Source organism: Topomyia yanbarensis, chromosome 1 (genome assembly GCF_030247195.1).
Source record: "Topomyia yanbarensis strain Yona2022 chromosome 1, ASM3024719v1, whole genome shotgun sequence".
Classification (NCBI taxonomy): Eukaryota; Metazoa; Arthropoda; class Insecta; order Diptera; family Culicidae; genus Topomyia; species Topomyia yanbarensis.
This window is the reverse complement of record NC_080670.1, coordinates 133,642,613-133,668,047: the sequence shown is the minus strand read 5'-3', so window position 1 is coordinate 133,668,047 and position 25,435 is coordinate 133,642,613. Positions and strand designations below refer to the sequence as shown.

Sequence of the window (25,435 nt, the reverse complement as noted above, 5' to 3'; positions counted from 1 at the left end):
TTATCCTCCGACTTGCAAGCGTCGGTAAACGTAGAAGGTTGCATCGTTGTTCATACGGCGGTAGTCGAACAGGATCATTCCATGGCAGTAGTCGCAGAGCGTATCGAACAAAGTGACGCTGGATTCGTTCGACGCGATTGATTTGCACAGCATGATAAGGCGCCCACACAAGCACGCCGTACTCCAGGATGCTACGACGAGTGCACAAAAGAGCGTTTTAAGGCAATAAATATCGCTGAATTGCTGCGTGTTTCGTTTAATGAACCCCAGCACGGCATAGGCCTTAGCTGTAGTCATTGCAATGTGCTGCGCGAAATTTAGTTTGTTATCGAGGAGAATGCCTAGGTCCTTTATCGTATTAACTCGGTTGATACTGCTTTCTGCCATTCTATAATCGAATGTCATGACGTGCCTGTTTCGACAGAACGATATCACATTACACTTCTGCACATTTACTTCCATGCCGTTATGAGTACACCAATTTAGCAGCACATCAATATCGGCTTGAATGGCACAGCAATCGACTGCCGACGCAATTACACGGAAAAATTTCAGATCATCAGCAAACATATACTTAGGAGACTGGATAGCGGAACATAAATCGTTTACGAATAAAATAAACAGTAGCGGGCCCAAATGACTTCCCTGAGGCACACCCGACTCTATCACAAACGGAGATGATCTCGTTTCATCTATGCGCGCAAATGCACTACGCTCGGTGAGGTATGACATTATCCACCGTGTCAACCACTCAGGAAGTCCCATTCGCTCAAATTTGGCCACGATTAACAAATGAGGCACCCTATCGAACGCTTTTGCAAGGTCAACATAAACGGTATCAACCTGCTGACGCTTTCCAAGCGCGCTATTAAGTGACGAAACGTACGCCATAGGATTAGTACTCGTCGAACGTTTTTTCACAAATCCATGCTGCCACTCGGAAATGATATGGTGAACCTTCGGGTACAGCAAATCGTGAACGAGGCTTTCAAAAATTTTCGGTAAACAGCTCAAAATTGAAATGGCTCGATAATTTTCAACATCGTTGATGCTACCTGCCTTGTGGATCGGTGTAATAGATGCTGTCTTCCAGACACTCGGGAAAATTCCTTCGGACAATGACCTGTTGAAAATTATGCTCGCAGGAACAGCCAGCGTTTCAGCACAGCTCTTGAAGAAGATAGGCGGTAAGCCACTTAGAACCATCTATAGACTGCAACTTCAGCTCCACAGCACGCGGCGAGAAATTGAACAGCGACATATTCAAATCGAACAACGGCAGACTATTCAAATATGCTTCGAAGCGGGAAACGGTCGTAGGACCACCGAACCGAGAAACGTTGTATGTGATGCTGTTGTCCGAGGCTTCGGACTAGTTTAATCATCACATAATGGTTTGATACGTAAACACCTGAGTTTAAGCTTCCATTTTCTCCTACTTATAATCCAATCATTTAAATTTCGAATTAGTTGCCAACGAATGGAACCGCAAATATTATATTGCACTTTGTTGATTACAGACTGTTCAATCAACTGCGATATACAATTTGATTGATTTCAGATTCTATTTTCTTCAGTAAATTTTGCATGAAAATTTTGGCGTCCTTTTCGGTCAACCGTATTCAGCTTATACTGTCAGACACACAAATTATTAGTATCGAAAAATCGTTATTGTCGCATCCTGGACTTTGTCTAATTGAATGAGACAGCACTAGCAGACTGTCAGATATACGAACCTGCTGATTGCGGATTGTCCGACGGGGGCCTTAACGAAAAGTCACTACCTCTAAAGGTTCAAACTTGATTGGTTACTGTAATTCTACCATTTTGAATTTCTGGCACAGAACATTAGAATGACAATGAGCCGTTTTCTCTACAAATGGAAAGATCATATTCATGATTTCGTTATTTTAGTGTAATTATTGCGAATCGAAAAAGATTTCAAATTTGTTTATTTTTTGTTACTTAAATTTTTTTTGCCCCTCTTTGCGCAAAAATTGTATCGTTGGTTAAATCAGGGAAGAAATTTGCTTGCAGTGGTTGTTTTTCAACAAGTTGTTAAGCCAATAAATTTTAAACACGAAACTTATCAATAAAATCATTCTCTCTTCAAATGTTTGTTGCTCTGCGATTTTGTTACCAACTACAATTTTATACGTTTATATAAAGTTAAACAATATTCAGTTAGCATAATGACGGATAAAATAAAAAATTGTTTAGTAAATAGTTATTACGCACAAAGACGATGTCGTACAAAACTAGATATGGGCATAGCTTAAACGCATTTTCTGACAACCAATCGAAACAAAAAACCAAAATCTTTGGCTTCAAAACAAATGTATGTAGATTACAGCCGTGTCATCGGGGTGGTGATTTTCCAACAGCCGTGTAGTCAGCAAATTTTAAAACTGATATCTCAGTAAAGTAATATTTGTTTACTGATTTTCAGTGAGTCCCAGCAATCTAACATCATTTTTACTGAGATCTCAGCAAAAAAATTGTTTACTGAGATCAGCTATTGATGTTGATATTTCGGCAAAAGATGCGAAAAAAGCTGAGATCCGACAGAAAAAAATAAGTGTGTAGGGCAGTGATTCTCAACCTCGGGTCCGCGGACCCCTAGGGGGCCATGAAGTCCGCGAAGAAAACTATGATTTCCAAGTGCAGATTTAAATTTCAAATCTATTTCCTAACAAACTGGCAATAACATAGTGATAGAATACAAAATCGATGTTTATCCGAGGGGGTCCTGTTACGAATTGATTACGACTTCTACGAGGACTCACACTTTCACTGCGGGTTACGGTACATAAAACAACACTAGAGCATTTGGGTCGTTTTACCGCGGTCTCCTGGAGAATTTCACTGAGTGGACTTTCAACCCTACCGATGGTCTCTGGGCAAAGTATAATTATCAAAATGAACAAAATAGCAGACTAATTCACTTTAAGGACGTCACTAATTATACAAAAACAGCTTATATAGACAAGACCTTACATTTATTTAAACAGAAAACAAAAATACTTGCGCATAGTAAATTTTTATTCTTCTTAACGTGCAGAAAATCGTTGCGGCCGGGACGAACGTTGGTCGACTTGCTGCTTCTGGCTTTCCGGGGACTGGGCGACAATCGGGAACAGGGCCAAGTACAGCTGACAGGGTACTTAGACCGGGTTTAGACCGGGTACTTCCGTCGGTCGAGATCCAGTTGTGGCGGCAACTCGGCCGTGTAACGGTGATCTGCGTTTCCGAAAGATGGTCCGAGAGTGGTACACTGTGCACACAATCTTTTCGCGCGCGTCTTTGCACTATCGAGTGGGGTTTACAGCTGGTCTAACATAAACTTCGCACCAGTCGTCTCCCGTAATGGCGTCATTTGACCACAATGTCGCACTCGCACTTGGTGAAAAGTTTTTCCTAGGCCTTTGCCAGCGGAACACTACACTTTTACCCCACTCAATTGATCCGGCCAGAAATTAACAATCGTGAAGTGATTCTGGCGGATCGTGCTTCGGATCTTTCAGATCCCACTTCAATTTTCCGTATCACGAGTGAAACGCACTATCCCAGTATCACGAAGGGACTACGCTGCCTCGGGTCATCACTCCTCGGACCGAACTTTTAGTAATTGATCTCATTTTCGACGCGGGAAGCCCTTTTTATCCTCCTCCTTCGCCGGAAACCATCCCCACTCTCGGACGATGACCTCTTGTTGTATATCGCGTAGCAAAGGAAAACATTATTTACAAACATGTATGGGTTGGTGCTCCGATAAAAAGTTTATTTGAATTTTTATATCGGATTGGTTACATGCATAACCTTTACATTGTATAATTTTCACAAAATAAACAAATGATCAAAAATATGTAAATAAACTATCTGACATATAATATAAATAATTGTGTAAATAAATAGGGTAAATAAATCAATATGGAATAAATAAATAAATAAATAAATAAATAAATAAATAAATAAATAAATAAATAAATAAATAAATAAATAAATAAATAAATAAATAAATAAATAAATAAATAAATAAATAAATAAATAAATAAATAAATAAATAAATAAATAAATGAATGAATAAATACTGACGGGCACCAACCAAAGACTACTAAACATGAAATAAACATCCTTCAAACATGTAAACATGGAAGCTATGACATTTATTTCACATTTAGACATTTACTGACAATATTTACAAATATAACAAAATTTCAAGGGGTCTATATTAAGCTGGCCCAGTGACCACGGATTTATTGTGACCAACGAAACACAGGTCACAGTCCGCAGCAACCCAGGGTGATTTATAAGGGGTCCATGGTACGAAAAAGGTTGAGAACCGCTGGTGTAGGGTATTAATTCACCCCGTATTGCTGAACTGAGAAGAGAGCTTGTACGTCTATTAAATCATCAGCTGCCAACGATCTATGGTGTATTGCTGGATTTCACTGAAACGGTAAATCAGTTGTAGTTTAACAAGTTTGCAAGCTCATTCCTCAGATATTTCAACTGATAATTTATTAACCAAAGTTGACAGTTTATCCATCAGTGAGACCTGGTTGAACAATTGTTCTACTGTAGATATAAATGGTTTTAGTCGTATTGCTGAATCCAAGCACTCCCATTCGAGAGCTGATGGTGTTGCAATTTATAAGAGAATCTTTGTATCTCCTATGGCTATTGTTCATGAAATTAACCGTTGTGTGTCCGACGCGGTACCCGGGTACCTTTTTAAGTTTCAATTAATGAAATTCCCATGTTTTATACATAGCTGGAAATTGAAACTTTGTGACATCTAAGAACTTCACTAAGTCAAGCTTTTGGGGTAATAAAATTGTTGATATAGTAAGGGGGAGTGAGGAGGGGTTCCTGCATTTTTTTACTACGTAACATGCCGACGTGGGTACCCGGGTACCCACAAAACTTAAATGTCAATAACTAAGGCAATTTCTAACCGATTTCGACACTTTTGAGTGTTTTGGATTCAGGAGCTCATCCACTATTAGACTTGGTAAAAATAAATCGGGTTACTTCATTGGGTTCCGGGGAATCCGGATTTCCGGAAGCAGGTCCCAGTGCTGGGATACTATTTGTGAACTTCAATGGAATACTAGCTAGGGTTGTGGTACCGGTACCGAAAATCCCGGGAATACCGACCCATTTTTAGTACCGTAATACCGGTACTGAACAAAAGCCAGTACCGGTATTTTCGGTACTATACAATTTTTTATGACAAATATGTTAACTCTGCAGGGGGATCTGTTTCAAAATATCGTTCTGCAAGATAACGTTTAATTATATTAATTTGACTTCTAGATAAATCGTTGAGATAACACCTTTGTGTGGGAATGAGGTGGGGCCATCATCATAGTAATTCTAGAAGTTAAAGTTTTATTAGCGACATTCTGATTGGTTTCCATTATTCACTGGGTGGCGCGTAATAAGACTATCCCGAGCAAATACTCATGGGTTCAAACACCACACAGCCCCTTGAAAAGACCTTAAACATGGTCCGTGCCAAAATTCCCAACCATCAAGGCACCATAAAATGGTCTCAATAACCTATAAAAACACCAACATATGGTGTTTTATATGGGACCTACCGGACCATGGTAATGGTGTTTTCATGGGTTGAACCCATTTCAAGCACCCATGTCAAGCCCCATGAGCATGGGGGTATTATGAACTATCCGTTTGCTCGGGATGGTCCAAGTCATGTCTGTATTTGATTTGCTCTTAAACCTTTATCTATAATAGAACGAACAGCGATTTAGTAGCTAACAGTTTTAGACTTGGTGAACTGCTTCAAATAGGGCGATTTGTAATTATTGGTAATCGGAAAATTCAGCAAAACTCCGTAATTTAACAGGAAAGCAAAGAGCCTGGATATGCGTTAGAGAATAGTAGGCAAACGACATAAAGTTCGAAACCAATTTTCAGAAAAGCAAGAGAGGAAATGCGATTAACCTGCTCGGATTTACTGCCATTCTCGCTTTGATTTACTGTTGTTAACAGGGTTTCATACATTTACCATCTGTTCAAGTCGATGAAAATCGCACCACTTAGCAGTTATTGATTTCAAAGTGGCCTAGATTTCGAAATAAAAGAAGGTGCCCTATACGAAAAATATCTTCTGTGAAATGAGTCTTGCCATTCCGAAGCAATTAAAAAAAACATGTTTTTTGATCAGCAAAAATCAATCATCTGAGAATAAGATCATCAGTTTGAGCATTCAATTTCAGTTTAAAGCTTTTTTCGATTTTTTTAAAAAAATATTCGAGTACCGGTACTTTACCGGTGCTACCGGTACTGAGCGCTTCAGTACCGTAGTACCGGTTCTCGCCAAAAAGGGTCGGTACTGCGAACCCTAATACTAGCAATATAGGTTTCAAAATTGTTGAAATTGCATCAGTAGGCTGTATCTCGTGGTTTTGGAACCATTTGGTGATTTGATCCCGGAACGGACATTCCGGAGAAGGTTCCCGTGGGGCCGTGAGTGGCCATTCCATTCCAATTCCATTTTTCAAATCGCCATAGGGTCCCGTAACAATAAATAATACCCTTCTGAGACAATTTGAAGAGTTTTGATACTCATATTGCTGGGACATTATTAAAATTTACAATTCCATTCCTAGTACTGGAACATTGTCCCGGAAAATCCGGATTACCAAGAACCAGATCCATTCACCCGATGCACTTTTACAGAATCAAAAAGTGGACGAGTTCCTGAATCCAAAACATCTAAAAGTGGCTAAATCGGTTGAAGGAAGCCATAGTTATGAGCATTTTAATTTGTGGGTACCCGGGTACCCACGTTGGCCTGTTAAAGGTGTTTTTTTTTTGTTGGACACATAACAGTTAAACAAGTTAATGAGGAAATTTTACTAAAAAGTAGTCAAACGTTGCTGGATGCTGTATACATTTTGCCAGATAACACTTAAAAAGAAATGCAATTATTCGTTATACGTAGTTTATTTTAATGCGCTTCAAAAAATATTCCGAAGGTTGTTTCAGGAGATTTTAACATAGATGTTTCAAAGCGGGAGAATATGAAATTTGTTCATTCTATGAATGAGTATCTCAAATTGCGTCTCATCTCTGATACATCACAAGCAACTACACTTGGAGACAAATGCATTGAACATTGAACTATATTTGGTACTTTTCATGTCACAGACCAATACTTTCTTTAACTGATCCAGTGATTTAATTTGTAACGAGAAATATACAACGCTTGGTACAATTATAACCGGTTGACGACCTACACCTTCACCAATCATGTTAGAATCGCATTCAGGATAATAGCTAAGCCAGAAAAAAATAAGAAGTCAGAAACATCCAAGAAGCGAACGTCTATAATTTTTCTAAAAAATAATTAGAAATGTTTCTCGCTCAAATAACTTTTCTGAAAATTCCGATGAGTATCAAAGTATTTGAAGAACGGGCTCATTAAGTATTCTACATCTCTCCGGTTATGTCGCAGACATTATCCACCCATTTTTAGAAGTAGAATACTTCTATCGTTTCAATATGGGGATCCCTTTTCAAAAATTTCTGCTGATATATTTTCCGTTTTCAAATGCGAATAACATCCGTTGTACTGATCGAAATCGCTATATTTTTGCACTATCTGATCGGAAATATGTGCACGTATATTGTATTTGATTCCGTAAAATGTACCTATATTATAGGTGTGCACGTCGTTTGGCATAAGTTCGTTTGGCATAAGTTCTTTTGGCATAAGTTCATTTGGCATAATGTTCATTTGGCATAACAGCAGGTGACACATGCTTTCGTTTGGCATAATGTTCATTTGGCATAATGGTCATTTGGCATAATAGTCATTTGGCATAATGGTCGTTTGGCATAATGGTCATTTGGCATAATGGTCGTTTGGCATAATTTGAAATATACATTGAAATCTCTGTTATATTTAATGTTGACGCATAATGTGGCTACCCCACATCGCTTTAAGTATGGTGCTTAAAGTAGTTGATAGCCCCTATGTTTGAATAACCCGGGCAAACGAGTGGGTTGCTGGTGAGCGGTAGCCGCTTCTGACGGCGGGTTGATGACTACCTCGACCCCTCGGTTATGCGATATTTCCAAGGGCTATTTGGTATATATTCAAAGAACTGCTCATATCTTAAAGAAGGAATCAATCCTTGTTTCTGACAAATATATATATATATATATATATATATATATATATATATATATATATATATATATATATATATATATATATATATATATATATATATATATATATATATATATATATATATATATATATATATATATATATATATATATATATATATATATATATATATATATATATATATATATATATATATATATATTTGTCAGAAACAAGGATTGATTCCTTCTTTAAGATATGAGCAGTTCTTTGAATATATATACCAAATAGCCCTTGGAAATATCGCATAACCGAGGGGTCGAGGTAGTCATCAACCCGCCGTCAGAAGCGGCTACCGCTCACCAGCAACCCACTCGTTTGCCCGGGTTATTCAAACATAGGGGCTATCAACTACTTTAAGCACCATACTTAAAGCGATGTGGGGTAGCCACATTATGCGTCAACATTAAATATAACAGAGATTTCAATGTATATTTCAAATTATGCCAAACGACCATTATGCCAAATGACCATTATGCCAAACGACCATTATGCCAAATGACTATTATGCCAAATGACCATTATGCCAAATGAACATTATGCCAAACGAAAGCATGTGTTACCTGCTGTTATGCCAAATGAACATTATGCCAAATGAACTTATGCCAAAAGAACTTATGCCAAACGAACTTATGCCAAACGACGTGCTCCCCTATAATATAGGTACATTTTACGGAATCAAATACAATATACGTGCACATATTTCCGATCAGATAGTGCAAAAATATAGCGATTTCGATCAGTACAACGGATGTTATTCGCATTTGAAAACGGAAAATATATCAGCAGAAATTTTTGAAAAGGGATCCCCATATTGAAACGATAGAAGTATTCTACTTCTAAAAATGGGTGGATAATGTCTGCGACATAACCGGAGAGATGTAGAATACTTAATGAGCCCGTTCTTCAAATACTTTGATACTCATCGGAATTTTCAGAAAAGTTATTTGAGCGAGAAACATTTCTAATTATTTTTTAGAAAAATTATAGACGTTCGCTTCTTGGATGTTTCTGACTTCTTATTTTTTTCTGGCTTAGCTATTATCCTGAATGCGATTCTAACATGATTGGTGAAGGTGTAGGTCGTCAACCGGTTATAATTGTACCAAGCGTTGTATATTTCTCGTTACAAATTAAATCACTGGATCAGTTAAAGAAAGTATTGGTCTGTGACATGAAAAGTACCAAATATAGTTCAATGTTCAATGCATTTGTCTCCAAGTGTAGTTGCTTGTGATGTATCAGAGATGAGACGCAATTTGAGATACTCATTCATAGAATGAACAAATTTCATATTCTCCCGCTTTGAAACATCTATGTTAAAATCTCCTGAAACAACCTTCGGAATATTTTTTGAAGCGCATTAAAATAAACTACGTATAACGAATAATTGCATTTCTTTTTAAGTGTTATCTGGCAAAATGTATACAGCATCCAGCAACGTTTGACTACTTTTTAGTAAAATTTCCTCATTAACTTGTTTAACTGTTATGTGTCCAACAAAAAAAAAACACCTTTAACAGGCCAACGTGGGTACCCGGGTACCCACAAATTAAAATGCTCATAACTATGGCTTCCTTCAACCGATTTAGCCACTTTTAGATGTTTTGGATTCAGGAACTCGTCCACTTTTTGATTCTGTAAAAGTGCATCGGGTGAATGGATCTGGTTCTTGGTAATCCGGATTTTCCGGGACAATGTTCCAGTACTAGGAATGGAATTGTAAATTTTAATAATGTCCCAGCAATATGAGTATCAAAACTCTTCAAATTGTCTCAGAAGGGTATTATTTATTGTTACGGGACCCTATGGCGATTTGAAAAATGGAATTGGAATGGAATGGCCACTCACGGCCCCACGGGAACCTTCTCCGGAATGTCCGTTCCGGGATCAAATCACCAAATGGTTCCAAAACCACGAGATACAGCCTACTGATGCAATTTCAACAATTTTGAAACCTATATTGCTAGTATTAGGGTTCGCAGTACCGACCCTTTTTGGCGAGAACCGGTACTACGGTACTGAAGCGCTCAGTACCGGTGTACCGGTAGCACCGGTAAAGTACCGGTACTCGAATATTTTTAAAAAAAAATCGAAAAAAGCTTTAAACTGAAATTGAATGCTCAAACTGATGATCTTATTCTCAGATGATTGATTTTTGCTGATCAAAAAACATGTTTTTTTAATTGCTTCGGAATGGCAAGACTCATTTCACAGAAGATATTTTTCGTATAGGGCACCTTCTTTTATTTCGAAATCTAGGCCACTTTGAAATCAATAACTGCTAAGTGGTGCGATTTTCATCGACTTGAACAGATGGTAAATGTATGAAACCCTGTTAACAACAGTAAATCAAAGCGAGAATGGCAGTAAATCCGAGCAGGTTAATCGCATTTCCTCTCTTGCTTTTTTGAAAATTGGTTTCGAACTTTATGTCGTTTGCCTACTATTCTCTAACGCATATCCAGGCTCTTTGCTTTCCTGTTAAATTACGGAGTTTTGCTGAATTTTCCGATTACCAATAATTACAAATCGCCCTATTTGAAGCAGTTCACCAAGTCTAAAACTGTTAGCTACTAAATCGCTGTTCGTTCTATTATAGATAAAGGTTTAAGAGCAAATCAAATACAGACATGACTTGGACCATCCCGAGCAAACGGATAGTTCATAATACCCCCATGCTCATGGGGCTTGACATGGGTGCTTGAAATGGGTTCAACCCATGAAAACACCATTACCATGGTCCGGTAGGTCCCATATAAAACACCATATGTTGGTGTTTTTATAGGTTATTGAGACCATTTTATGGTGCCTTGATGGTTGGGAATTTTGGCACGGACCATGTTTAAGGTCTTTTCAAGGGGCTGTGTGGTGTTTGAACCCATGAGTATTTGCTCGGGATAGTCTTATTACGCGCCACCCAGTGAATAATGGAAACCAATCAGAATGTCGCTAATAAAACTTTAACTTCTAGAATTACTATGATGATGGCCCCACCTCATTCCCACACAAAGGTGTTATCTCAACGACTTATCTAGAAGTCAAATTAATATAATTAAACGTTATCTTGCAGAACGATATTTTGAAACAGATCCCCCTGCAGAGTTAACATATTTGTCATAAAAAATTGTATAGTACCGAAAATACCGGTACTGGCTTTTGTTCAGTACCGGTATTACGGTACTAAAAATGGGTCGGTATTCCCGGGATTTTCGGTACCGGTACCACAACCCTAGCTAGTATTCCATTGAAGTTCACAAATAGTATCCCAGCACTGGGACCTGCTTCCGGAAATCCGGATTCCCCGGAACCCAATGAAGTAACCCGATTTATTTTTACCAAGTCTAATAGTGGATGAGCTCCTGAATCCAAAACACTCAAAAGTGTCGAAATCGGTTAGAAATTGCCTTAGTTATTGACATTTAAGTTTTGTGGGTACCCGGGTACCCACGTCGGCATGTTACGTAGTAAAAAAATGCAGGAACCCCTCCTCACTCCCCCTTACTATATCAACAATTTTATTAACCCAAAAGCTTGACTTAGTGAAGTTCTTAGATGTCACAAAGTTTCAATTTCCAGCTATGTATAAAACATGGGAATTTCATTAATTGAAACTTAAAAAGGTACCCGGGTACCGCGTCGGACACACAACGGTTAATTTCATGAACAATAGCCATAGGAGATACAAAGATTCTCTTATAAATTGCAACACCATCAGCTCTCGAATGGGAGTGCTTGGATTCAGCAATACGACTAAAACCATTTATATCTACAGTAGAACAATTGTTCAACCAGGTCTCACTGATGGATAAAATGTCAACTTTGGTTAATAAATTATCAGTTGAAATATCTGAGGAATGAGCTTGCAAACTTGTTAAACTACAACTGATTTACCGTTTCAGTGAAATCCAGCAATACACCATAGATCGTTGGCAGCTGATGATTTAATAGACGTACAAGCTCTCTTCTCAGTTCAGCAATACGGGGTGAATTAATACCCTACACCAGCGGTTCTCAACCTTTTTCGTACCATGGACCCCTTATAAATCACCCTGGGTTGCTGCGGACTGTGACCTGTGTTTCGTTGGTCACAATAAATCCGTGGTCACTGGGCCAGCTTAATATAGACCCCTAGAAATTTTGTTATATTTGTAAATATTGTCAGTAAATGTCTAAATGTGAAATAAATGTCATAGCTTCCATGTTTACATGTTTGAAGGATGTTTATTTCATGTTTAGTAGTCTTCGGTTGGTGCCCGTCAGTATTTATTCATTCATTTATTTATTTATTTATTTATTTATTTATTTATTTATTTATTTATTTATTTATTTATTTATTTATTTATTTATTTATTTATTTATTTATTTATTTATTTATTTATTTGTTTATTTATTTATTTATTTATTTATTTATTTATTTATTTATTTATTTATTTATTTATTTATTTATTTATTTATTTATTTATTTATTTATTCCATATTGATTTATTTACCCTATTTATTTACACAATTATTTATATTATATGTCAGATAGTTTATTTACATATTTTTGATCATTTGTTTATTTTGTGAAAATTATACAATGTAAAGGTTATGCATGTAACCAATCCGATATAAAAATTCAAATAAACTTTTTATCGGAGCACCAACCCATACATGTTTGTAAATAATGTTTTCCTTTGCTACGCGATATACAACAAGAGGTCATCGTCCGAGAGTGGGGATGGTTTCCGGGGAAGGAGGAGGATAAAAAGGGCTTCCCGCGTCGAAAATGAGATCAATTAGTAAAAGTTCGGTCCGAGGAGTGATGACCCGAGGCAGCGTAGTCCCTTCGTGATACTGGGATAGTGCGTTTCACTCGTGATACGGAAAATTGAAGTGGGATCTGAAAGATCCGAAGCACGATCCGCCAGAATCACTTCACGATTGTTAATTTCTGGCCGGATCAATTGAGTGGGGTAAAAGTGTAGTGTTCCGCTGGCAAAGGCCTAGGAAAAACTTTTCACCAAGTGCGAGTGCGACATTATATATATATATATATATATATATATATATATATATATATATATATATATATATATATATATATATATATATATATATATATATATATATATATATATATATATATATATATATATATATATATATATATATATATATATATATATATATATATATATATATATATATATATATATATATATATATATATATATATATATATATATATATATATATATATATATATATATATATATATATATATATATATATATATATATATATATATATATATATTTGCCATGTATATTTGCCAGAAACAAGGGTTGATTCCTTCTTTCAGTCATGAGCTGTTCTTTAAATTTGTATACCAAATGGCCCTTGTTGATTTACTCGTTTGCCCGGTTTACTTAAACATAAGGGTTGATTCTTCTTTCAAATATGAGCAGTTATTTGAACTTATATACCAATTAACCCTTGGTATCGTTGCATAACTGAGACCAAGGATCCGAAGCGGGATCCGCCGGGTTCCGATGGTGCGTCGGCGGCCCCTCGCGAGCAAACCTGTGATCCACTTGTTTGCCCGGATTATTCAAACATACGGGCTATCAACTAGTTCAAGTCCGACGGAGCGGAGCGATTTAGGACAGCACCGGGTTTAAAGCGCACATAAGAGAAAATTCGTCAGTTTGCTTTCTGACCTCGTAGTAGCTGCTACGTTTTGTGTCGGCTTCATTACTCTTTCCGGTTGGAATAAATTCAATCACTGCCGCCAGGCATCATTCCATCCAATGATGCACAGGCATGGCGTGCGTACAATGATCAGCACACATCGCAGAAAAAGCAGAACGCTACGCGGATTGCAAGTGTGCGCATTCGAAGGGGTGGTTGTGTGCACTCTCTTGCTCTTTAAATTATGCGTGGCGGGCTCAGATAAATGCATCATTTGGTTGATTTTCTTTTGGTAAGCGGTAGTGCGATTGACGATGATGATTTTAATAGCATTGGTTGTTGTGTTGTGTGAAGGAGATAATGCTGGCTTATTGGATACTGATATATGTTTCTGCCGTTGATTTGATACTCGGGGCAAACTGGGACAACTTTTTACATATCATCTATGTATATGCTGCTATAAACACAGTTTAATTGTATAACTGCTGCATGTATGACGGGATTTGTACATCCACATTAAGACCGATTTATTCTATGTTCAACTACATGATTTTGCTTATTTCGCTGTTCAACTAGTGAAATGCTCCATTAAAAGTAATGTCCTGGCATCACATTCGTTGTTGGTTATTGTCATACGTGGCAATTGCAGGGTTATTGCGAAAACTCCACGCTAAAAACCTGCTTGGTGAAAGTGAACAAATTATGTATAGGGCATTCGCCTTAACTCTCTAATGCCGACATTCCACGCGTAAATGCCCTTCTGCTGGCTCTTAACTGTAGAGTGAGTTCTATTTACAGTAAGTCCAAAAACTCTTTGTTATCCAATTTGGCCCTTAATTTACTTCATTTGTACATGCCATACTTTAAAGTGGCCTATTTCTAAAAATATTCAGCAAGACGAACGCATTTTGATCCCACTATACATATGTGTAATAAAATATTCAATAATCAGGGTTGGTGGGTAATGTGAGTAGTAAATGTAATAGTATCCACTTGAAAATAATCGAGTTGGTAATTACCCACTCGAAACTTTGGAACAAACCTAATATTTGAATTTTACCACTGATGTCTCTCGGGTGCACGTTTAAAATTTTTGAGGTATGACCAAGATTCCATTTGCACAAACACGTCGCAAGTGATTTATGTGAATGTAATGCAAACGTATGTAGAGATAAATGGGGCAAAATACATTCCTAAGAAAATATAATCATAACTTAGCTATAGACTATCAATTGGGAGAATTTAATTAATGATATCATTTAGCCAACATTTTACTCTGAAATCACAATCGCTTTGCAAAATATTCAGGAACATGAAAAATAGTCAATGTTTCAAAATTATTATAAATTGCTCTTTGAAAAATGGGACAGGACAAAACGCACCTGTACAGAGGTAAAATGTACCACAACAACGGGGCACAATACATCATAACAAATATCGAAACAGCTGATTTTAATGCAGAAGATCGCAAAAATTGCAGCATTCCAATTAACGGCCTAAGTGTATTCTACTTCACTTCGGTTATGTCTCTGACATTACCTACCCATCTTTTTTATTTCGATTGTCAAGATCATTCGCCTCCTAGGGTCTCTCTTATATCTTAATCTCTTACTTTTTTCCTTTTTTATTTCGACTATGTTAGTCAAATTTTCTTTTTTACGTTTTAACGACATTCAATTAGCTAGAGATTACTGGGTAGGGAAAGTTATGAAACTTAGAGCCATAGTACTCAAGTGAGAGCAAGGATGTGAAGTAAACAGATCGGAAAGCTAGAAGTGGCAGGGTCATTAGGCTTAATATCATGCGGGCTTAATTTTTGCCTTCTGATAATGAGGGTCGAGCTTAGGCAGAATAACTACGAATCACCCGAGTTCACTATCATGTGTCCTTGATAAAGGTAGACGTATCTATCTTTACCGTGACAACCGGCTAACGAATTAAGCCCGCATGATATTAAGCCTGTTCTAATGACCCTGCCACTTCTAGCTTTCCGATCTGTTTACTTCACATCCTTGCTCTCACTTGAGTACTATGGCTCTAAGTTTCATAACTTTCCCTACCCAGTAATCTCTAGCTAATTGAATGTCGTTAAAACGTAAAAAAAAACTTAATCTCTTATAAAAAATTTCTAATCCTATGTGCGGGGTCGGGGCTCGAACCCAGGTGCGCTGCGTACAAGGTCATCGATTAACCAACTACGCTACGCCCAATCTGGCATTGCAAAAAAAAAACTTTTTTTTGAATTCTCAAAGACTGAGAGGGTCATATTGTGATAAATGTCAAAGTCAGCTCAGATGCCAAATTTCACATCATTCGGACAATTCTAGACTCCCGCCCACATCACTTGAAATTTTTGAAATTGGCACTATGGGAAAATATGGAGGAAAAATATATTAAATGCTTCAACTTTTGAAGTAGCAATACCTCTTTTTAACGGAAATAATCCTATCATTTGAATGGAGATATTTTCGTTTCGGGAAAAATATGGGATTCTTGGGATAGATAGATTTATTGGGGATCACATGAGAAAAGTTTCCATCCTGTAAAAATAGGGGAAGTTGAGATATTAGGACATTTAATTAAAAAAAATGTGATTTGTAGAGTTAATGTCAAAAAATTTGATGTTTCTGAATTTAACCGCTAACTAATCTATTTTTGTTGTATTTCTAAGAATTTTCCACGTTCAAGAAGGTACATTCTATGAAAATTGATTGAAGAATAATAAAGATATGCACGAGAAAGTGATAAAATTTAATATGAATGACAAAAGGGCCTTTAACCCCAACTTCTCGTATTCGGACAAAGGTTAAAAAGGTTCCGTTCGATTTCTGAGATTGTTTCAAATTAGAAAACCTGCAAAATTGTATGAATTGCATCACGGAGCAGAAAAATTATTGAAAATAGGGAATTTTGGGGCCAAAATGACCCAGAACCCCACTTTCCCGTATTTTTCTAGTAACAGGTCAAATACTAAGGTTATTTCCTTTAAAAAGAGGCATGAATTGTAATTTTCCAATTGCTACTTCGAAAGTTATAGCATTTATTATATTTTCCTCCATTTTTTCCCATAGTACCAGATTCAAAAATTTCAAGCGAAAAGGGCGGGAGTCTAGAATTTTCCAAATGATGTGAGGTTTGGAATCTCCTTACTTTTACATTTGTCACAATATGAGAGGGGAGGCCTTTGAGAATTCAAAAAAAATTGCGATGCCCTAACGGCCACCCCCGTAAAGAATGAACATTTTCATTTCATTTGCTGCCGATTACAAATTAAAAATATATACTCAATTTTAACCACTTGTTACATGCGCAACGTCGACCAGCGCGCCGCACAGAGGAGTAACTAGAACAAATTCTTGGCCAAAAACCAAAATATTTTTTTTCGATTTTTTTGTTTCGTTATATTTTTTTACATACCTCAGAATCTACTGTATAACGTGGCAAAATTAGGAGTATATCAAAAATTGTTAAAGAATTTTTGCATGTATGCCCAATGGTGATATTTTAAGGGATATTTTAATCGTTTTCGTTATATATTCAGCAAAATCGCTTTCTAGTGATGATGACTGTATTAAATAAGATAATATTATTACAAACGTAGTTCAACACAACCGTTTGTTTAACTTCAGCTTAAAACTAACTAAAAAAAGTAAACTTGCTGTGTATTGCACCAACTTTAAAAAATACCTTGTTTGAACATTTTATTCCAAATTTGAATTATAAAAAAGTTACATTATACGGCTAGATCCGGCAAAGTTGCTGAAGCAGTATTACAATACAAGATTTCAGCTATACAAAAAATATTCGAACTCTTCCGATCTTGTCCGATCCACCAATCCCAAGCGATTTGAAAATATTGATATTTATACTAATTTGAGGTACGCCGAAATGCTGTAGGGCCAAATACTATATTTGCCAACATGTATCTCTATGAAAATATGCACAGGCGTCCCTTTTCTTCTCCCTTTCCCACTGATCAAATGTTAATGCAACTGGAAAAATAAATGTATTCACAAAGATCACCTAGAAATGACTAGTATTTGAAAGGATATAGAAAATTGGCCTCTGCACTGGTAAGTGGGTAGATGCCAAATTGTTCCAAAAACTAGTTATTGTCTATTTTTAGTTCATATTAAGGCATAATAACAACTGCAGCAGCAAATAATTTTGGCCAGGATTCGACCCCAATTACTCCTCTGTGCGCCTGGTGGGCCCTGGTTTGAGTTTACTGCGACCGCCAGCCCTACCCGCCGACTGACAGAAGGATCGACTGGTAAAGGTCACAGCGAAAAAGGTTAGAGAGGATGACGACGAGAAATAAAACGAAAACATTAGTGCGTGAAGCCAGAGATAATACGTTGTTGCTCCTACTTAAATATAATTAAGAATACTTTGTCTACTTAAAGCTAATATTTCATATATAATTACGTTTTCAGTACTGTTGATTCCTAATCTACGTGGTAAGAACTAAATATCAATTAATTTCTGTAATAACTGAATTAATCCTAAAATTTTCCTAAATAGAACATACAGCAATGTACAACTGTAGCGAACCATAACCTATAAGTGTAAGCTAAAAAGCAGGACATGTAAAACTAAATTACTACTAATGTATCGATTTTGTTGGCTATTTCGGTAAATTTGAGACTAAGAGAAACGAAAGCAATGAAATTGAAAGACGGATAGGTATTCTAGAGCGAATCAGTTATAAACTTAGAACGGAAAACTAGAACTAGGCAGGCTCATATGGGCATGATCGAAAGGAAATGTGAAGAATTTTTTGCCTTCTGCAGAGTAGGAGTTGGGCGTTCCACCCAAGTCTACCGCATGGTCTATGGTAGAACATAACTCATCATCATGTTTTACCGCCGACGGCAAAAAATTCTTCACATTTCCTTTCGATCATGCCCATATGAGCCTGCCTAGTTCTAGTTTTCCGTTCTAAGTTTATAACTGATTCGCTCTAGAATACCTATCCGTCTTTCAATTTCATTGCTTTCGTTTCTCTTAGTCTCAAATTTGCCGAAAATAGCCAACAAAATCGATACAGTAGAACCTTGCGGCAATTAAAACATAGTAACATATAAATTACTACTAAGCCTAACGTAAAACTAATTAAAATTATCTACAAGGTTCCTACAAGTGACCATCCTTTAAACCGCTATTATTGTTGCACGGTAGCGAAGCTACTATAGTAAGTTGAATCATTATTTTCACTGTAAAAGCTCCCTAACCTAAAATAGTCTTCGTTATCGCAGAATTTTGTAATTCCTCAATAAAGGTTTTCACGAAACTCGTAAACTTCAGGATCTATCGCTAACAAATTTACAAAATTTATATCGAAGGAGTGGCGAGCAGATAGTCACACTGAGTTTTGAAATGCGACGGTCCATCAGTGCGGAAGGTAGTTCGACTCGTGCCAGCGGTACGACTACGAACAACGTCAACAATCCGGTTCACCCGGAGACGCCGAGTCAGTTGGAGAATGACGCCCAGGCCGATTCTAGATCTCAGCTTGTGTCGTCAGTACCGAAAAAGGTAGTCCAATCCCAAAATGGGTCTCAGACGGCTGTTGAAGTTGTTGTACCAACCATAACGATCGTCATCAAAAAGAAGTGTACTGGAAAAGGAGCCATTCCTAAAGTGCAAATTAGAGCGCCGAACAAAACAAACATGAAGGCGGCCTATGTCAAGATAAAAAACGGCTCTGTTAGGCGAAACCCCCCGCGCCACGTTCGCAAGAGCCGAATTAATAGCTGCCGATTATGCGATGAGCCCGATAACCATATAATGGTACAGTGTGACGTATGCGATTTTTGGTACCATTTCTCGTGCGTCGAAGTGAGCCAGTCAGTTGAAGAAATAAACTGGATGTGCAAGCGTGCTTAAAATTAAAACAAACACCGCAATCCCGGTACCAAAAGATGCCCTTGAGACGAAGGAGATCAGTGAAAATCGTTCGAAGCAAAGTCTACCGCCTGACGTCACTGGTAAAATCGACCGGGAAATCAAGTAAACGCAGCGTTAGATGGAAAATCGAATTACAGCTGCAGAAGCTTGAGGAGGAGCGGACATGTCAGTTGAAGTATCTGGACCAGAAGTATAGTCTACTGAGAGATCTGGAGAGCGAGAACTCATCTCAGGTGAGCAATTCGGATTCCTTACTAGAAAATGCGACCAAAGTACAGTAGTGGATAGAACACACGGAAAATTGCGGTGATGACTCAGGCCTTTTTGACGTAGACCCGGATGACGAGCATGTATCGCGCAAATCTCAGGTACCCCAAAGGCAGAAAGATCCTCTGCAAGAGCCGCGGCAAGAACACATTGATCATGTAGCACAACTAGTCAACGAGCTTTTGACTATAGAGCGTAGAGCTCCGACTTTGATTGCAGACCCGATGGGAAACCCCCGAAACCCCTAAGGTATCATGCACTTGTGCCTTTCGGTTGCTGAACGTGGTCTGACGAACCCCAGAACTTTAGAGCAACGGGTAACTATCTCCGAAGCGTGGGCACAGAGGTCAGCAATGATTAAACCCCTTATAGCCCAAAACAGAACGTTCCAACGACCAGTTCCTCCGTCTAACCTTCGCGAAGAATCAATTCGAAATCAACCGCGAGCACAGAGCTATCCAAACTGCCGTTCCGATGTGCGTACGCAGCGTCTGAATCGGAGGGAGACCGAAGCGTTTACGGATGGTTTAGACTTCGTTCCCGGACAAGGATCTACTCCAGTAGCTCAATCGCGGCAAAGAATCATACCCCCCGCAGTCGGGATCGACAACGAAGACTCCACATATACGCTGAATCGAAGCCAGCTAGCCGCTAGGCAGGCCGTATCAAAAAACCTGCCAGACTTCGGTGGGAATCCAGAAGACTGGCCGCTTTTCTTTTCGATTTTCAATCCTTCGACTCAGTTTGCAAATTTTCGAACGAGGAAAACATGCTCAGGCTGCGGAAATTCCTTAAAGGAAAGGCGTTGGAAGCAGTGAAGTGTCACCTGCTACACCCATCGAACGTGCACCCTGAAAATGCTATATGGACGACCGGAAACAATCATACAAGCAATCGTCTGGAAGATCCGCTCATTGCCATCACCTGTCATTGAAAAGCTGGACACTGTGATCCATTTCGCGCTAAGCGTAGAGAATCTAGTTGCAACGGTAGAAGCCTGCGAGATAGGAGATTTCATGTACAATGCTTCCCTGAGGTACGAATTGGTGGAAAGGTTGCCACCGACGTTAAAGCTGGACTGGGTAAGAAACTCCCGGAACAACCCTAACCCAAATCTCCAGGACTTCAATATGTGACTACGCTTCATTGCTGAGGATGCCAGCACCGTTTCAATCCTGGCCGGCGGTGATAATCGACATAGGACAGCAAAAAGAGATGGTTTTTTGAATCTTCATGCAAAAGAGGACTGTCAGTCATACCGAAAACGCCCCAATGGTAAACAAAACTTATACTCCAAAGGAGTCAGGCAAAGTATGCGTTGGATGCAAAGGAATCTGTTTGACGCTCGCACAGTGCAAACGATTCAAGGACCTTAGCTATGATTCAAGGTGGGCAGTAGTGCGGGAGTGTAAAGTTTGTCGGAAGTGCTTACGAAAGCACAATGACCCGTGCAAACAGTAAAGGGTGTGCGGTACCGATGGCTGCTCATACCTGCATCATCCTCTTCTACACGATGAAGGAAAGCACTCGTCGACCGTATCCTCCACCCTGGCCAGAGCAGGTCCACTAACTTAAAGGAATCAAGCTACCATCACCAGTTGTAACGTTCACCAAGGGCAGTCCGAGATCCTGTTCAGAATCGTACCAGTTCTCCTTTATGGTCCATCAAAGATGGTACGAACCTATGCCTTTATAGACGACGGATCGGAACTCACGTTGATGGAGCAGAGTTTAGCTGACGAATTGGGAGTACAAGGACCCACAAAGTCTCTATGCCTGCGATGGACCGGTGGCACTAACAGAACAGAAGATCTGTCTCAGAAAGTAAACTTCCAGATTTCAAGCGTCACAAACCCCTCCAAGAAGCTTTCGCTTTGCGAAGTACACACAGTCGGAAGTCTACAGCTTCGGCCGCAGACGCTACTGACGCCGGAGATGCTAGCAAAGTACCGACATCTGGTGGGTTTGCCAGTGGTATCGTATCAGGATGTCAGCCCCCGACTTCTCATTGGGCTCGATCACGCCAGCATGGGAATCGTGATGAACTACCGTGAAGGTAAGCCGAATGAACCCATAGCAGTCAAAACTCGGCTAGGGTGGATGATTTATGGATGCAGCTCCAGCGCGAGAAATGGCACCAGCCAAATCAATCATCACAGTCTTCAATTATGTCAATGTGAGATGACATCAGACGAGGAACTGCACGAGGTCATGAAACGGTACTTGGAATTAGTAAACCAAACAAACTGCTACTATCCAACGACGATCAAAGAGCGAATGAGCTGCAGCAATCGTTGACCAGATATACGAACGGTAGTTACAAGTCCGGCCTTCTATGGCGATACGATAACGTCAGACTCCCGGACAGCAGGGCAATGGCGCTATGGCGATGGGAATGCCTCGATCGGCGGATGCAGAGGGATGACAACCTAGCTCAGGAACTGACCTCAAAAATTAACGACTACCTAGGCAAAGGCTATATTAGGAAACTTACTGAAGAGGAACTAAAGACATCTCGTGAACGAGTTTGGTACCTTCCGATGTTTCCGGTAGTGAACCCTAACAAACCCGGCAAAATAAGACTCGTCTGGGACGCGGCCGCTACTTCATACGGAGTCTCATTGAATTCCGTACTTCTCAAGGGACCCGATCAGCTAACGTCCTTAATGTCCGTCCTGATTCAATTTCGTAAGTTCCGTGTGGCGGTTTCCGGGGACATCCGGGAAATGTATCATCAAATCCGGATGAGACCTGCAGATCAGCAGTATCAACGTTTTCTGTGGAAGGAGAAGGTAGCTGACAAAAATACCAGCACGTATGTCATGCAGGTGATGTCGTTCGGGGCGTGCTGCTTCCCAAGTGCAGCACAGTTTGTTAAAAACGCCCACGCAAGGCAATTCGAGCACGAAGACCCGGCTGCAGTTCACGCTATCGTTCACCAGCACTACGTTGATGACATGTTTATCAGCGCAGAAACGGAGGAGAAAGCACTACAACTAGCAGCTGGGGTAAAAAAGATACACGAAGCTGGAGGCTTTGAAATGCGAAACTGGATCTCGAATTAACCGGCAGTCGCTGCTGCTTTAGAAGGACAAGAAACTGCGGAAAAAAGCATGAGCATTGGAGAAGCAGACACAACCGAGAAAGTTCTTGGCGACCGACGAAGCGTGAGGTCTTACGCACATTGATGATGGTCTTTGACCCGCTCGGCCTAATCAGCTACTACAAGATGTTTCTCCGTATCCTTTTACAAGGGATCTGGAGAACATCCATCGACTGGGATGAGCAAATCCACGACTCTCATTTTGAAAAATGGCTCAAATGGTTGCAGATCCTACCTCGAGTGTCCGACGTTAAAATACCTCGATGCTTCCGGACTACTACATCAGTAAAAGAAAGTAACCTTGTTGAAATGCATACATTTGTAGACGCGAGTGAGAATGGATTTGCAGCAGTTGTTTACCTACGCTTTCAAAAAGGGAATGCGCATTAGTTGGGGCAAAAACTAGGGTGGCCCCACTGAAATTTCTATCAATACCCCGGTCCGAACTACAAGCAGCTGTTATTGGAGTAAAATTGGCGGACACAGCTATGGGGTCTCTCTCTATAAAGGTCTAGCAGCGCTACTGGACAGACTCCAGAGATGTCATGTGCTGGATCTATTCGGATCACCGACGGTACAGCCAATACCTCAGCGCGCGAGTCAGTGAAATTGTTGAAACGACCAATCTACCAGAATGGCGATGGATCCCGACAAAACTAAATGTAGCAGATGATGGAACTAAGTGGAAAAGCACTCTGGACCTAAGCAACTCTAGTGGATGGGTTCGCCGACTCGATTTTCTATGGAAATCAAAAGAAGAGTGGCCACCCAGATTGCCACCGTTTGAAGCTTAGTTACGACACAGAGTTACGTCCAAACCTGCAACTTCACATTAAGGTTCTCGAACCGATTATCGATGTAGACAGATTTAGCCAATGGAGCGCTGTTATGAAAACCACAGCATACGTATTCAAAGCGATTAGTAACTTCCAGCGTCTTATTCACAATATTCCCAAATCTACTGGACCGCTCACACACGAGCACGACGAGTTAGTCCAGGCCGAGTGCTATTTATACCAGATCGCCCAGAGATGCGTTTACAGCAAGGAGATTGCGATTATGTCCGCAAACCAACCAGAGCATTTGAAAAACAAAATACGCAAAAGCAATCCGCTTTTTGGTCTTCAGCCGTTCATAGATGAAAAGGAGGACCTAAGGAATCGCGGGCGAACGAACGCTTGTAAGTTTATTGATAGCAGCGTAGCTAATCCAATCATTCTACCCCGTAAACATAGCGTAATCAAACTTCTGGTGATGGACGCTCATCAAAGGTTTCTACACCAAAATCACGAGACCATAATAAATGAGGTGAAACAACGCTACTACATCCCCCGTTTGAAGGTCCTCTACAAATCAGTATACGCAACAGCTGCCAGTTCTGCAAAAATGAACGCGCTCGTCCGCGGGCACCGATGATGAGCGACCTACCAGCCTCACGCCTAGCAGCCTACAGCCGCCCTTTCAGCCACATCGGGGTGGACTACTTCGGTCCAATGACAGTACGCATTGGTCGTCGAACGGAGAAACGCTGGGGTGTCCTCGTAACCTGCCTCACCGTACGTGCCATCCACTTAGAAGTTGCACATTCTCTCACAGCCGACTCATGCCTTATGGGTCTACGCAACGTAATCGCCCGGAGAGGAACACCAATCACCATATATAGCGACCATGGTCCAAACTTTGTCGGAGCTAACAAGGAACTAAAAGCAGCACTCGCCGAGATGAGCCACGAGAAGATTGCAGCGGAGTTTACCACGCCACACACGAAGTGGAATTTTATCCCTCTCCTGTTTCCTCATATGGGCGGAGCATGGGAAAGGCTAATTCGCATCGTCAAACAAAATCTGAGTAAGCTGCTTCCAAATCGTTTGCCAACTGATGAAAGTCTAAGGAGCATACTTATAGAAGTAGAATGCATTGTGAACTCAAGACTACTCTGACCGATATCCCACTCGATGATGACCAATCTCCCATATTAACACCTAACCACTTCATCTTTGGGTCGTCTAATGGACTGCCTCCGTGAACTTGTTTCGATGACAACCCTGCACTATTGAAACAGAACTGGCAACAAGCGCAAACCATGGCGAACCAGTTTTTGCGTCAGTGGAACCGAGACAACCTTCCTTCCCTGACCCGCAGAACAAAGTGGTTCACGAAAGTGAAACCAATCGAGATCAACGACATTGTACTCATCGTGGACGAAAGGTTTCCTCGCAATTGCCAGCCCTACCCACCGACTGACAGAAGGATCGACTGGTAAAGGTCACAGC

At 39.6% G+C, this 25,435-nt stretch overlaps 1 protein-coding gene across 6 annotated transcripts in view; it reads right to left on the bottom strand.

Moving 5' to 3' along the window:
* Positions 1-25,435, bottom strand: part of LOC131688869 (thymidylate synthase) — an 888,839-nt gene that overhangs the window by 366,185 nt on the left and 497,219 nt on the right. For 3 of the 6 annotated variants that reach the window (XM_058973921.1, XM_058974011.1, XM_058973837.1), the window contains one exon: positions 14,630-14,639. The exons of the other annotated variants lie outside the window; for them this stretch is intronic. The gene's annotated coding sequence lies outside the window, so the exon portion shown is untranslated. Of the gene's footprint in view, positions 1-14,629; positions 14,640-25,435 lie in introns of those variants that run through there. 6 annotated transcript variants of the gene reach the window in all.